The sequence below is a fragment of the Polypterus senegalus genome, chromosome 2 (genome assembly GCF_016835505.1).
Source record: "Polypterus senegalus isolate Bchr_013 chromosome 2, ASM1683550v1, whole genome shotgun sequence".
Lineage (NCBI taxonomy): Eukaryota > Metazoa > Chordata > Cladistia > Polypteriformes > Polypteridae > Polypterus > Polypterus senegalus.
This window is the reverse complement of record NC_053155.1, coordinates 8072622-8087866: the sequence shown is the minus strand read 5'-3', so window position 1 is coordinate 8087866 and position 15245 is coordinate 8072622. Positions and strand designations below refer to the sequence as shown.

Sequence of the window (15245 nt, the reverse complement as noted above, 5' to 3'; positions counted from 1 at the left end):
AACAAATTCAAATGATAACAGTTGCCACACACCCAAAGACGTTCCTTCATACATTTCCGACAGGTGTACCTGTTGCAATGTACACACCTTTCTGTACTATGGTTCCTATTACAGTGAATGAGCACCTGGCACTGAGGTTTCTTTCTAGGGAGATGCAAAGGTTTTGGAACAGGACCTTGTTGTCGAAGATGTGTTCTCTTTAATTTTTCCATCACCTTTTCTTTTAAGGAGTGATGATGAATAAGAACACTCTTCTTTTGTCAGAGGACCCTGCACATGCCTTGTACAGTACATGTGCATTCATCGCCGCCAGGTAGTACTTGAGGTGTTTATATGCAAAGTGCTCTGTGTGTTTTAATACAGTGGAATAGAATATCCTTTATTCTCATATTATTATAAAACAAGAAGCAAAGCCACGTTAGGCACACATTCATGCCCCTCAATATTACAATGTTATTATTATTTTGTTCTTACTTTTGTGACCCATTTATAATGAATATATTGATTTTATTTACATTTATATTTATTTGCTTGGCAGGATATTCTGATTGCACCAATACTTTGCCCTTAAGAGTTCTTGTGTTAAACAGTGTTGTATTAGTTGATGAGTGTTTGTTTTGCACAGATCCATAACCAGAGTTTATTTTAACATAATGCAGATTTTGTACTCCAACACTGTTATTTCCAAAGCCATGAGTAGGAAGGTGTATTCCTAAACATATCTTGCTGGTGAACTTTTCATTCATAGCCCAGCGGTGGCGGAGACCTGACCCACAATGTAAATATTTTGGGTGACACAGAATGCCAGTGTTTTTTAGAACATTCCAGTCTGGAAGAATATTTGCTTATGTCACGTTAGGGTAATTATAACGGCACCAATAAGTATTTTGTCCTTTTAGTGCTAATGTTACAAGTACCATAAATTTACACAAAATGTTAGAGACTCAAATCACATATATATTTTTATTATTTCTATGTATACAAATATCGTTTGTATAGAGTTTTTTTACTACTAAAAGCTCTCCAGTCAGGGAGGACCCGGGATTCAATCCCATGATTTCCTTACTGTGAGGCTGCAGTGCTACCATCACGCCTCCACCATAGACAGTCTTTAGACATTCACCGCAACATGTCATTTGAATCTATGCTAATAAAAGGTAAAGCCCTCACTGACTGACTGACTGACTGACTGACTTGTCACTAATTCTCCAACTTCCTGTGTAGGTGAAGGCTGAAATTTGGCAGGCTCATTCCTTACAGCTTACTTACAAAAGTTAAGCAGGTTTCATTTCGAAATTCTACGCTTAACGGTCATAACTGAATCCTACTTACGTACATATATATGGCCATAGCCTGCAGCTCGGTCACCGTGTGAGGCGGAGTTGCGTCCCCCATTACCACGCCTCCTACATAGTTGGCTGCCTGCCTATATTGCGTCCCCCATACCCACACCTCCCACGTAGTTGAGTGCCTGCCCATATAAGGCCGTCCATCAGCAGCAAACCAAGCTGTGAGAAAACAGTAAAAAGGAGGCGTGTCAGACGTCGTGCTACATTTTCTGACGCAGCTAGACGAAAACAAGTTTGTGACGCTGCCACCAAATACTCACAGAAAATTCCACAAGTTAATACAGACGCGGTCGCTAAATACACGCGGGCAATTCCACAAGTTTATAGACATGCTGCCGCTAAATATTCGCAGGCAGATCAAAAACTTAATACTGGGAATGCCTGTTAAACATTTTAGATTCACGAGTGGTGATTTGGGTGGTGAGATGTCTATCGAGGTGATCACTGTAATATTTATATGTCACGAAATGTCTTATTATCAGGCATGGTTTAGGCACCTATGTCATCAGGAAGGCACCAGAAAAAGGGACCGCAAGGTTACTATTATGGAAGTTAATTTAGAGCACGGATGCCGTGAATTTAAGAGCTGTAATAAATAAAGTTCCCCTGCATAGTTTAAAAGAAAGTCTCGCCATCATTTCATTTTTCACAATTTGTGAAAACAAGACATGGTGTCAGAATAGAGGACAGTTATGGATTTTTTTGGAGTTCCCTCGCCACGAATTGACTGGGATTCTCTTAACCTGTCGGGAGAATGGAAAAAGTTCTGATAGCACGTGGAGCTGATGTTTTCTGGCCCGCTAAAAGGCAAAGACAAGAGTGAGAAATGCAGCTACCTGCTCCTGTGGACTGGGGAGAAAGGAAAAGACATTTTTAACACATGGACTCTCACCCAGGAGGAAGCCAAGGTACTGAAAACTTATTATGACCATTTTGAGGCGTTTGTCATGCCTAAGACGAATACGATATTTGCGAGATAAAAGTTTAATGAGAAGACGCAGGGTATAAATGAGACTTTTGTTCACTTTATAATGGAGTTAAAATTGCTGGTGAAGGACTGTGCTTATGCAAATGAAGATGAGATGGTCAGGGTGGTGTTTGGCACAAACTCAGCGAAAGTGCGAGAGAAACTTTTAAGTGCCAGGTCTGAGCTAACATTAAATAAAGCCGTGGACATCGCAAGATCACACGAGATAGCACAAGCACAGCTGAGAACCTTTGATGCATGTACTCCGAGCAGCTCACGTGAACTGACTGTGAACGCAGTACGCAGACAACAAGCAAGAGCTCCAAAGAGCGCTGAACAAAAAACGCATTACACAATTGAGAAGGCAGCAAAAGAATATGAAGCGAGTGACGCATACAAGCATATTCATGAGTGCAGCTACTGCGGAAACAAAGCACACGGTGGAAAAAGTCAATGTCCAGCTAAAGGAAGACAACGTAAAAAATGGGGTAAATTGAAGCACTTCGCTAAAGTTCCAGGACTGGGAAAGGTAAACCCGTGCATGAAGTCTGTGATGTCTCAGATAAAGAGGAAGACGAGCTGTTTATTGATGCAGTAAGAAAGGAACAACCCTCTGACGCTGAACAAGCCTTTGTAGACATTTCAATAGTAAAGCAAGGTGTAAAGCTTAAGTTTAAATTACGTTCATAGACATGCTGCCGCTAAATATTCGCCGGCAAATCCACAACTTAATACCGGGAATGCCTGTTAAACATCTTAGATTCACGAGTACCGATTTGGGTAGTGAACACTTCGATGAATGAAACCTGTTATCTTTACAACAGTTGGCAAACACGGCATGTAACTTGAACACAACACGTCCTCCAAATACGAACCTGATTGAAAGAAATAATGAGAATCAAATCCTTGATGACAGCAACACTCATAACAGTCACAAAACAAATACATTGACAATCATGTTACGTTATTTTTAAAATGTTTCCTTTTCTTTTTCATAACTTCTTTAACACACTACTTCTCCGCTGCGAAGAGCGGGTATTCTGCTAGTTCTTGAATAAAAGCACATTTGTTTTATTATATATTTTGTAAAGGTGTTTGTTTGATAGTTGGACTTCAGTCTTTATACATTCTCCACTTCACATTAACATTATTTCATTATTACTATACCATACTAAAATGTTCTCTTTTACTTATGTGACCATTTCTAGCCTGACATTTCTTATGTCATCCTGCATTTACACAGATCATTGTAGATACTTAACACACATGAAATGTATGTATTTTGAAATCATTGCTAGATAAAATTCTCAATGCAGACCTGAGCTGAAAGTGAAAATTCTGGCTGGGAATGGCTTTGGTGGGCTGATTGGGGGATGGCTGAGTGCAGGTTGAGTGCCGCTAACTGACACATTTACAAAACAAAAGTGATTATCAGTGGCCAATTGGTGTGGTGATAAGTCAAGTCAAGTCAAGTTGGGGAGCATGCACTGGTACAGTGTGTTGTCGCACCCACTACACAATGAACCAACTCGGTATCCCAGTTGGCAACCAACCCCCCAGGCAGACACATGGTCCAGTCCCACCCTTTGGAAATGACCCTCTATCTGCCGCCGCCAGATGTTATGTGGGTGATCCCTTAGCCTGGTCCAGCCACTCGGGTCCCCAACAATGAGGATCTTATGAGCCAGATCACCCTCAGGGAAATGTGCCACATAGCCGTAGTGCTGTAACTGATGCTTCCTCACAGTGCAGGTAATGTGCCTCATTCGGGACTCCATGACCAATGAAATATGGTTGCGAGACATGGATGCTATCCAGTGACCTGAGACGAAGACTGGACTTCTTTGTTACTGGTAATGTGTCTCTGTAGTGATAAGGACGTACAAGAATTCCTTGCGTGTGTTTAGGAACAGTTGGGTTTTCAGGGGGAATGAAATTTTTCACAGGCTTTTATGGAAGCTAGTTTAACTAAGAAGACAGAACATTCCAAGTTCCTAGATGTCCACGATGCAAGGATAAATGTTCACAAATCAGGCATTAGGCAGTAGCGGGCAATCAAAAGAAAGTTTTGTCCTGTGAACCACAAAAAACATTCAAATCAGTTGTACTATAGACTGTGAACTCAGTCAAGGCAAAGTCCATAAAAATAAATCAAAATTCAGTACAAAAAGTGATCAGTTGCATCAATGTAGTATACATACAGTAAGAGAAAAAGAAAAAAATGCAAAAAGTGCAAGATTCATTGAGAATTGTAATGAAAAGTGTTGTTAACAGGAAGGAATGGCTGCAATATGCGTACACCAGCATTTCCTCACCATGTATCTCCTGATGCACGGTCAGGGAACCTTAATTTAAACATAACATTTCTTCGCTTGAGTCTTTTGTATTGGGACCTGTGCATAGACCCTCTCAGCACTCCATTCACCTTCTCACCATGTCTCCCAGTGCCTGTTCATTAGCATAATCTCCACATACTTTGTTTACACTGCCTTCTCCCGCTTACACTTGGAAGTCACCAGCAATTATTACCATGTCTCATGAAGGCACGGAGTCCAGGACATCTTGAATGCTATTGCAGAAATCTTCCACTTGATTGTCTCGTACTGCTGATGCTGGTACACACATCCAGGAGAGTGTAATGGGTGTTTAGGCTTCAAGGATGCTCTGCCTGACATTGCATTGTAGTAGTAATACTACATAATATCTGTCAAGCTGTCAATCAAATGTGATTGATGACCTTAAGCCCCACCCGCTTTCATCTGATTGGTGGATTTGAAGGATGCAAATCCCAGAAACCCCAACCTGTCGGTGGATTGGTAAATGACAACCTGTTCCCCGCCCCCGACCACACCTTAATCCCACCCCACCACCTACTTGACCGAGGTAAGTGTCAAGAGTAATTTGATGGATGTCATTCCTGCTCCCATCCACCTGCTTGGCCACCTGTTAGATGGGGCATAAGCCTCCCTTCCTCCAACCCCATGCTACGGGAGCACACAGCCCCTCAGCCCGTGAGAACAAGTTTTAAGACTTAGCATGTAAAGCACGAGATAACTAGTTCGATATAAGCCTTGTAAAAATCACACAGACTTAAATATTATGCAGCAATTCCCTTTTAAATCACATATAAAAAATCTATCCTTGGCTTTATAATTATAATTATAATTTATATAAAAACTGATCAAATACACCCCCACTTTTTAAATAATCAGCTGAGCTAAGGACTCTTTCGGGACTCTGAGTTAAACACTTTTTGCCAAGCCACGAAAACGGCAGTCATTTTCCAGCTTCTTCCAAAAACATGTGTCGCCCCAGCTCCAGACGCATGAAGCTAAGGGTGAGGGGGGCGGGGGGCCAGCAGTTTTCTATTCACACTTCAGCGGTTGGGCCTGCTCAAGCCAGTTGCTGAGACCAGAGATGTTCACCTGTAAGGCTTTTAATCTCAGGTCAGATCATGCGGTGGTCAGTGTAAAGTGAGCTTCCCTAGGTGAAAGGCAGCTGCTCAAAAAGCTCTCCTTATGATAAAGAGATGCTTTTTTTAAAAAAAAAATAACTTCTTTGTACAGATTTTAGATCTTAAACTTTGGTTGGAAAGAGAACATTATATATCTGACCGTTTAAAATCGAGTGGCCAGGTGCACACATTTGCTATTAAAAATCACTGTCGAAATTTCAAAAAATGCCACTATTTTCTCAATATAAAATGAAGTGCGTCCAGAACCTATGCCATTTCCCTGCACGCTGCTAATACTGAAAGATGTCTTTGAATTTCTGCCAATACAGTTTGCCTTCACACTCTTCTTAGAACAATGTTTTCTGTGTATTTATTATTTATGGATAGGAATAAATGAAATATAATAATGGTTCATACAGACTATTCTCCAGAGAGACATATTATTGATTATTATACACGTTAAACGATAATGCTTTAAAAACGTATGGCTGAATCCTTAAATTTTTTTCTCAGGATTATATATTCAAACTGACCTGGAAAAGGGTAAAGCCCTTTTTAAAAATGATATCTGTTTAAAATGTGCATGGTTTAATTAAACACATGAATTGGGTGCTTCGGGGAGCGTGCACGTGTGTGTGATTAGTAGTGCCTTTGTGTGTGCGCTTTCATTCATTTTGTTAAATGAAATGTAATTATTTTAATATAGACTAGTAGCCCCAAAGTCCGGATGATTTTTAGACGTATCAATTTGTATTTGTTGAATAATTGGGTAAATGATTATTATCATTTGATGTTCCTGTATGTATGAGCTTATATCTTAATACACAGGGGCTTTGAGATCAGGCCGTCTGTTTTTAAAAAGTTTGTATTTAGATTTTTTCTTAAAAAGTACAAATAGCGTATAATGTGCAAGAGTTTTTCTAGCTACCATAAAAATATAATTTTTATATTGACCCGTTTCTAATGGTCTGAACCGGGCATGAAAAGGTGTGACATGATTTAAAACGGGCATGACCGGCATGCGTGCGCTCGTGTGTGTGATACATTAATAAAAGGGTGTTTTAAAAACGAAAATCTATCTATCCTATAAATGTTGCAAGCCATTTTATTTGCACCCTTTACAAGCTGAAGCAGCTTCTCAAGGGGTTTTCCCTGAAGCGGCAGGGTGGAATTACTGTTTTAAAGAGCGCCTGCATTTTGTTTAAGCTGTTGCAGGTGTTGGAAGGGGAGTTGTTCTTTAAAAGAGCGAATGCATTTTGTTTTCTAGACGATAACTCTTTACAACATGAATCAGCTTCTCAAAGGGCTTCCCCTGATCTGTCCAAGCGCAGTAAGTGTCATTTAGGGCTCAGTTTATCGAAGAAATGTAGGGGGCATACATAGCTCCAGATTTTGTGAAAAGATGTATTTAACTGAGAAATTTAAACTTTATTTCCAGGTCCCAGTCCCCCGGGTGTTTTAACGCAAGTGCTGGACGGTTCAGAAAATCTATAACTCTACCAAAACTGGCAGACCCCACAAACGCCGCCTCCCTCTGAGAGCAGCGTTCAGCATTCTCCTGCGCCCTCTGAGTGCAGTTTTCATTCGAATCTCCTGCAATCTCCTCTGCTATCACTGACGCCTTCTAATTCTAGCTGGTGTTCAGTCCCCCAGCGGTCCCCTTTGCCGTCAACGCCTCACTCTGACTGTGGATCTTGGTGTAGAAATCGTTATTCACTCCGATATTCCCTTCGGCCTGACCACGAGCGGAGACATGGAGAAAGAAAGACTGGAGCAGCTGACTGAGCACCTTCGACAATTACTGGAGCAATTTGTAGAATTAGAGGCTCCTGTGTACAATTCCGTAACCGAAATGAGTTTACATTTGATAAATCTGTATGCTTTTTACAATGCTCTACTCTGAAATTAAAGGATAGGTTTTATATTACTTTTTTTAATTAAAATAACCTTGACTGTAAATTATTATTATATTCTATGTTCATAACTGTAACCTTTGATTAAATTTAGGTCATGCCTGAAAACAGGCCTAGCGGCAGCAGCAGCACCAGCGGTGGCAGCAACGGTGGCAGCAGTGGCAGTGATACAGACAGTGAGCATGAACATCCTGGAAGGCCTAAAGGTAGGAAAAAACCATCCAGTGAAAACGTGAGACTATTAAAACAGATGTCTGATAACCTCGAATATTCTATAAAACCCCCTAAAATCCCCACCCCTCTGCGATCTCCACAAAATTTTCAAGCACCATCCCCAGTGACACATCCGATCGACAATTTTGACTTTATTAATAACTAGCAGAATACCCGCGCTTCGCAGCGGAGAAGTAGTGTGTTAAAGAAGGTACGAAAAAGAAAAGGAAAAATTTTTAAAATAACGTAACATGGTTGTTAATGTAATTGTTTTGTCATTGATATGAGTGTTGTTCTCATATCTATCTATATATATATTTAAATATCTATCTATCTATCTATATATATATATATATATATATGTTGTTCTCATATCTATCTATATATATATATATATATATATCTATCTATCTATCTATCTATCTATATATATATATATATATATTTGTTCTCATATCTATCTATATATATATATTTCTATCTATCTATATATATATATATATATACCGCTTGGTAGCGGAGAAGTAGTGTGTTAAAGAAGGAAAGAGAAAGAAAAGGAAACATTTTGAAAATAACGTAACATGATTGTCACTGTTATGAGTGTCGCTGTGATATATATATATATAGCAAAATACCAGCTTAGCGATGTCATGTGTTAAAGAAGTTATGAAAAGAAAAGGAAACATTTTAAAAATAATGTAACATGATTGTCAAAGTAATTGTTTTGTGTATTTGGCGGCAGCGTCACGAAGTTGTTTTCGGCAGCTGCATCAGAAAATGTACCACGACGTCTGACACGCCTCCTTTTTACTGTTTTCTCACAGCTTGGATTGCTGCTGTCATATACACACACACACACACACACACACACACACACACACATACATACATACATATATATACATATACATACACATACATATTTTCATATCTACATATCTATATACATATCTACATATACACACATATATATATATATACATACCTATCTACATCATATATACACACACATACATACATACACACACACAAATTATATATATGTATGTATGTATGTGTGTGTGTGTGTATACATATATACACATACATATACTTGTGTGTATGTTTGTATGTGCCTATATGTGTGTGTATAGGTTTGGTCACTGAGTGGAAGGGAAAAATAATAAATTATATCTATAAGTTATTAAACAGTAAAACATTAACGTCTTAAGAAGTACAGGTACATTGAAATTACATTTTCTATGTGAACGTTCAAATTTGTGCCTCTGGTAATGTGCCTTACCGGCATTTAAAGAAAATTAGTTTTGTGTCCTCTGCAGTGTTAAGAGAGAAAGGCTTTGGTTTGGGATAAAAGGAAAAAAGGTGTAAAGAAAGGAAACTTGCCTTTTCTTTTATATAGTATAGAGATGTATTCGCTGGCGTTATGATCGCCTTTTGGGGACAGTCGCGGTGGGTCTTGTGTAGACTGGTGAGGCGTCCCGCCATTAATCGGCTGTGATGGCACTGTCAGTCCTCCACTCCTGTGCGTGTCTTCATAATCCGAGTTGAGGACCTCATAATCGTATACGTGCAAAAGAAAGTGTGAATCGCCTTAATATTATTTTGCCGTGGTGTAGAAAAGGGGTCCCGTGTTTGCACTTGTCTGGGCTATAGCGCAGGGGGAGGATGAAAAAAATTAAAAGTGCTCACTTTGACTTAAGGCAGAAGCGCAGTCAGCGTCTCAAAGGCCGGCACAGCTATGCACGCGCGCTGGCTGCTCGACTTTTGCTGGGCAGGAGACCCCAGTTTGCAGACACGTTCATGATATCAAAAGTCTCGTTGCTCTTTGGAGGTCACTTTTATATATATATATATATATATATATATATATATATATATATATATATATATATATATATATATATATATATATATATATACCAAAATATAGCGCCTACTAGCATGAGAAGTAGTGTGTTAAAGAAGTAATGAAAAGAAAAGGAAACATTTTAATAATAACGTAACATGATTGACATTGTCATGAGTGTTGCTGTCATATATATGCCTGCCTAAATAAGTCACCCTCACTTTGCTCTTACTTTTTTACCGTTCATTTAATCATGGCTAGTGGGGGGAAAAATTATAAAATGGAAGGAGGATGGCTTTACCAAAACAATTATTGATGGCGAATCGATTATTCATAAAGCTTGAACTGGTGATCTGTTTTTCTGTGTTAACCTCATATTTTTTCATACTTCTTCTCAAACTAAGGTGGTGCGAGGGTAAAATGAATCGGGATCGCTGATCAATGTAATCGGTGTACCAGGAAATCATGCATTGACAAAAGCTCCCCTTTGCTTGTAATGCAAAATGTGATTAAATGCATTATTTTTTAAGCGTTATGGAGCACATGCATCAAAGCTTCTCAGCTGTGCTTGTGCTAAGAAAAGGAAAGATTTTAAAAATAACGTAACACGATTGTCAATGTGACCTTTTGTAAGTAGTGCCTGGAGGATTCAGTGTGGAGAAACTCTAGAGACAGCGTGTGTATTAACTTGTGGATTTTTCTGTGAGTATTTGGTGGCAGTCTGACGAAGTTGCTTAGGAAGATGGCGTTAGCTGAGCTCAGCTCAGAGCGAAATGAGATGAATGGGAGGAGATGATGATGTGACTCCCCACCCGCCTTAACTGTCAATCCCCCACAAACACAGTCTCTCGGAATTTGCATAAGCACACCCCTTCACCTACAATTTTAACTTAGTTACAAAGTGATCAAAACTCTCATTTATATCCTGCGTCCTCTCATTAAACTTGTATCCCGCATTACCTGTGGGCATGTGAAACGCCAGCGGTAGCCTGTCTATGAACTTAATTTAAAGTTTAGGTTTACACCTTGCTTTCTTTCGAGTAGCAGCACTCATGAATATGGTAGTATATGTCACTTTCCGCTTCTTATTGTTTAGCTGCCTTCTCAATTATATAATGCATGTTTTCTTAAGCGCTTTTTGGAGGTCTTCCTGGTTTTCTACGCACTGCGTTGACAGTCAGTTCACGTGATTACGTGGGAGGCGTGATGATGTCACACGAAACTCCGCTCTCCACGTCTTTCCAGCTCAACTCCATTACAGTTAATGGAGAAAAATACCTTCCAGTTATGACCATTAGGCGTAGAATTTCGAAATGAAACCTGCCCAACTTTTGTAAGTAAGCTGTAAGGAATGAGCCTGCCAAATTTCAGCCTTCTACCTACACGGGAAGTTGGAGAATAAGTGATGAGTCAGTGAGTGAGTGAGTGAGTGAGTGAGTGAGTGAGTGAGGGCTTTGCCTTTTATTAGTATAGATTCGCTCCAATTGTCCAAAATTTTACAATATCGAGATTAGACACCATTTCAATTTTTCAGAGGCCTGCACACTTGATTCTTTCGCTGAAGTTTTTAATCATATACATGAGACCCTTCAACAAATATTAGACAGTTTTACAAGCACTTTGAATCCTAAGGATCTAGTCCAGCTAGAATTATCTGCCGAATCTCTCAACCCCAGTGTTTTTTCCCTAAACCCCGCGGGTATGCTTTCTGTTGAGGACTTTTTTAACCAAATTGAATTACTTCTCCAGAGTCACGCTACTATTTTAGCCGATTCCAGTCTGATGCTAGTCGTTCAGGTGGTGAGGACCCTATCTGGTGGCGGGACTCCTATGTGTAAAGCCTGTACTCTTTTCAATGATATAATCGTGCAAAAAAAATGGAGGCACCTATGGATCTCCTTCAACCCGGTTGATCAGTGCTGTTTTGCCAGGGGATTGCTGGCTGTATTAAACGATTGGTTCAGAAACAACCAGAAATTGTGTGAAAAAGAGGCCCGTCAACTGTACGTTAGGGCTGGATTATCCCCGGATCAGAAAGTAATATTTTCAGATGTTGAAAAATTGGAGAGGCTGCTGGGAATTAAAATTATCGTCTGGTACTGGGCCCCAAACACTAGTGTTCTATTAAAATTTGAAGTGTCCGGGACCAGAAAACCAAAGACGGCATTCCTGTTTTTGTACCATGAGCATTATTACGGTATTGTGAATCTAAAAGGATTTTTGGGATTTAACTATATCTGCGATTTCTGTTACATGGGATATTCTAGCCCATTACGACATCGCTGGGAAAATCATTGTGACGTCAGTTTATCGACAGACTGCTGATGGGTTGGCGGTGAGGCTTTTCGATGTCCCGATTGCCATCGTTTTTGCCAATCAAGATTTTGCTTTGATCGCCATAAAACTTTATTTAATTTAATGAAAAGATGCATCAGTCTAAAAGCATCTGCAACGTCCTTAAAGTCTGCACTCACTGCATCCAGAGATATAGCGTGAAAGTCGAGTCAAAACCACACAAGTGTCGACCCAAACACTGTCACTTTGTAGAGTGGTCATGAAAGAGACGGATGAAAATCATCAGTGTTTTATTCAAAGCTTACCGCAAAGACCGATCCACGAAAAGTATGTGTTCTACGATTTTGAGTGCCGGCAAGATGATGGAACTCGCATCCCAAATTACATTCACTGCATGAATTGGAACAGTCAATTGTGGAGTCGGGCTGGTGGGGACTGCATAGCAAAATTCTTCCACAGATATCGACGCCAGAAATACCAAGATTACACATTCATAGCTCACAATTCTAAGGGGTATGATGGATATTTCCTAATGAAATATCTCATTGAGTGCGGGGAAACTCCATTTGTTACAACTCAGGGATGCAAACTAATGTGTTTTATAGAAGAAGATTATGACTTGAGATTTATCGACTCATTGAACTTTTTACCTATGAAATTGTGCAGTATGCCCAAAGCCATGGGATTTCAGACTCAAAAAGGGTACATCCCCATTTCTTTAACACCACTGAAAATCAAAATTACATCGGACCGTACCCCGAGCCTAAATATTACGGCCTTCAACACATGATGAGTCAGGAAAGAGAGGAGTTTTTGTCTTGGTACGACTTGATTAAAAGCAAAACCTTTAACTTTAGACAAGAAATGGCTTACTATTGTAGAAACGACATGGTTATTTTGAGAATAGCTTGCATGAAATTTAGAGAGGAAGTGCTCAGGATCGGTAATATTGATCCTTTTCAATGTATGACCCTAGCTTCTCTCTGCCTGTCCATGTACAGACAAAATTGCATGCCTAATAATTCAATTGGAATAATTCCTAGTGATAAATACAAAAGCACACATAAAGCTTATTCTAATGCTTCTATTCAATGTCTGATGTTTCATTCTGAGAAGGAAAAAATAAACATTCGGCATGCCCTGAATCACAGTGAAGTAAAGATGGGTTCCTTTTATCTAGATGGTTACGCCAAAGTTCAGGGTGTCCCGACGGCCTTTGAGTTCGCTGGGTGCTTTTATCATGGGTGTCCAAAGTGTTACGATGCACAAGCTAAACATCCTCTCACGGGGACGTCTTATATGGAATTGTTTCAAACGTTTGACGAGAAACTGAAGAAATTGCGTGAAAATTTTAATCTGGCGGTTAGAGTGCTTTGGGAGCATGATTGGGAATGCCTGAAAAAAGAGGACTCGGAGCTTCAGGATTTCTTAAAGTGCTTTGAGTTTCCTGAACCTATCAATCCCCGTGATGCCCTGTATGGAGGGCGCACCAATGCTATCAATTTATATCATAAGGTTGAAGGTGATGAGCAAATTCATTATTATAATTTTACAAGTCTGTACCCTTACGTCAACAACACAAAGACCTATCCGATCGACCATCTGACCTTTGTTTTTGAGGAGTTTGGCGATCTTAAGAAATACTTTGGGCTCGTTAAAATCACCATGCTAGCCCCTCACAATTTGTATTTTCCGGTCCTCCCTTTAAGAATTTGCCGTAAATTGATTTTCACTCTGTGCCGTACGTGTGCAGAAACTCAGACATCCACCGGCCTTTTCCATTACAATGATCGGGAAAGGTCTTTAACAGGAACCTGGTGCAGCGTTGAAATACTAAAGGCCTTAGATAAAGGGTACAGAGTTTTAAAAATTCATGAGATATGGCATTACGAACAGAGTACCACAGATTTATTTTCCGATTACATCAAAATTCATCTGAAAGGCAAACAGGAGGTCTCTGGTTGGCCACTGTGGGCCCAAGATGAAGCATCCGCAAGCGCTATGTTGATGACTATTTTGTAAAAGAAGGAGTATTATTGGAGTGTGAAAACATAGCCTCCAACCCCGCTAAGAGACAAATTTCCAAGTTATTTCTGAATTTTTTTTTCGGGGAAAATTTGGTCAGAAGCCTAACAAACTTAACACGAAGTTTGTGAAACACACCCAAGAATTCTTCGATTACCTGTTCTCAGACATTTATCGGGTCTCCTATTTTGGCTTTGTCAGTGATGAAATCCCTCAAGTGCAGTGGAGGTATGTGGATGATAAATACGTACTACCGTGTCCAGTCAATGTGGTGATAGCCCCTTTCACAATGGCCTATGCCCGCCTAGAATTGTATGATTTGTTGGATCGTTTAGGGCCCAGGATTCTGTATCATGAAACAGATTCTGTTATCATCACAGCATTGCCCGGGCAGTACACACCACTGCTTGGTGACTATTCAGGTGATCTCAACAGTGAACTAGATCCTGACGACTTCATAGAAGAATTTGTTTCTGGGGGTCCGAAAACGTTCGCGTACAAAACGGTCAAAGGCAAGATCTGCATGAAGGTAAAGGGCATTACTTTTAATCACGAAATGGTTCAAGCGGTAAACCTATACTTGTTAATGGAGCTAGTGCATAGTTTTGTAGAACACGATATCACGAAAGAAATGACGGTTCATGGCACGCAGATTTATAGGAACAAAAAGATTTTGAAGTTGCAAAGTCGTCCACTCAGAAAAAGATTCAGAGTGGTGTACAACAAAATGGCTCTATTACCCTATTTCACAACTCTCCCCTATGGATACTAAAGAGGCTTTTGATGATAGACTTCAGCATCCGTTCTCAAAAATAGTCTCGGCAGCAGAAACCCCCGACTTCCAATGACCGTTTAAGCGCTACGGAAAGTGAACTGGATAAACAAATGAAATTCATACTTGAACGCAGTGATTTCAGTGCCGATGCAAAAGTAAAACTTTATACGTCCATCTTTCAAAGATACCCTACCTTTGTGAATAAAAACATAAAGAAACCGGTTCTCTGACATTATTGCAGCCTGCCGAGAGCAAGAAGGAGCCGCCGGTGGCGCTCAAAGAGGCTCCTAGTACCCCAGAAGAACGGGTGTACGACGAGATTTTGAAAAGTCCACGGATAAATTAAAGAAATATGGTGAAATTATTTTACAGAAAATGTTGCATAACCCTAATACAACCTACTGGAAT

The 15245-nt window shown here is 39.9% G+C and overlaps 2 protein-coding genes across 6 annotated transcripts in view; one reads left to right on the top strand and one right to left on the bottom strand.

Moving 5' to 3' along the window:
* Nucleotides 1-15245, top strand: part of LOC120521855 (NACHT, LRR and PYD domains-containing protein 12-like) — a 1152437-nt gene that overhangs the window by 852446 nt on the left and 284746 nt on the right. The window lies entirely within an intron of this gene.
* Nucleotides 1-15245, bottom strand: part of LOC120521953 (NACHT, LRR and PYD domains-containing protein 3-like) — a 105525-nt gene that overhangs the window by 83937 nt on the left and 6343 nt on the right. The window lies entirely within an intron of this gene.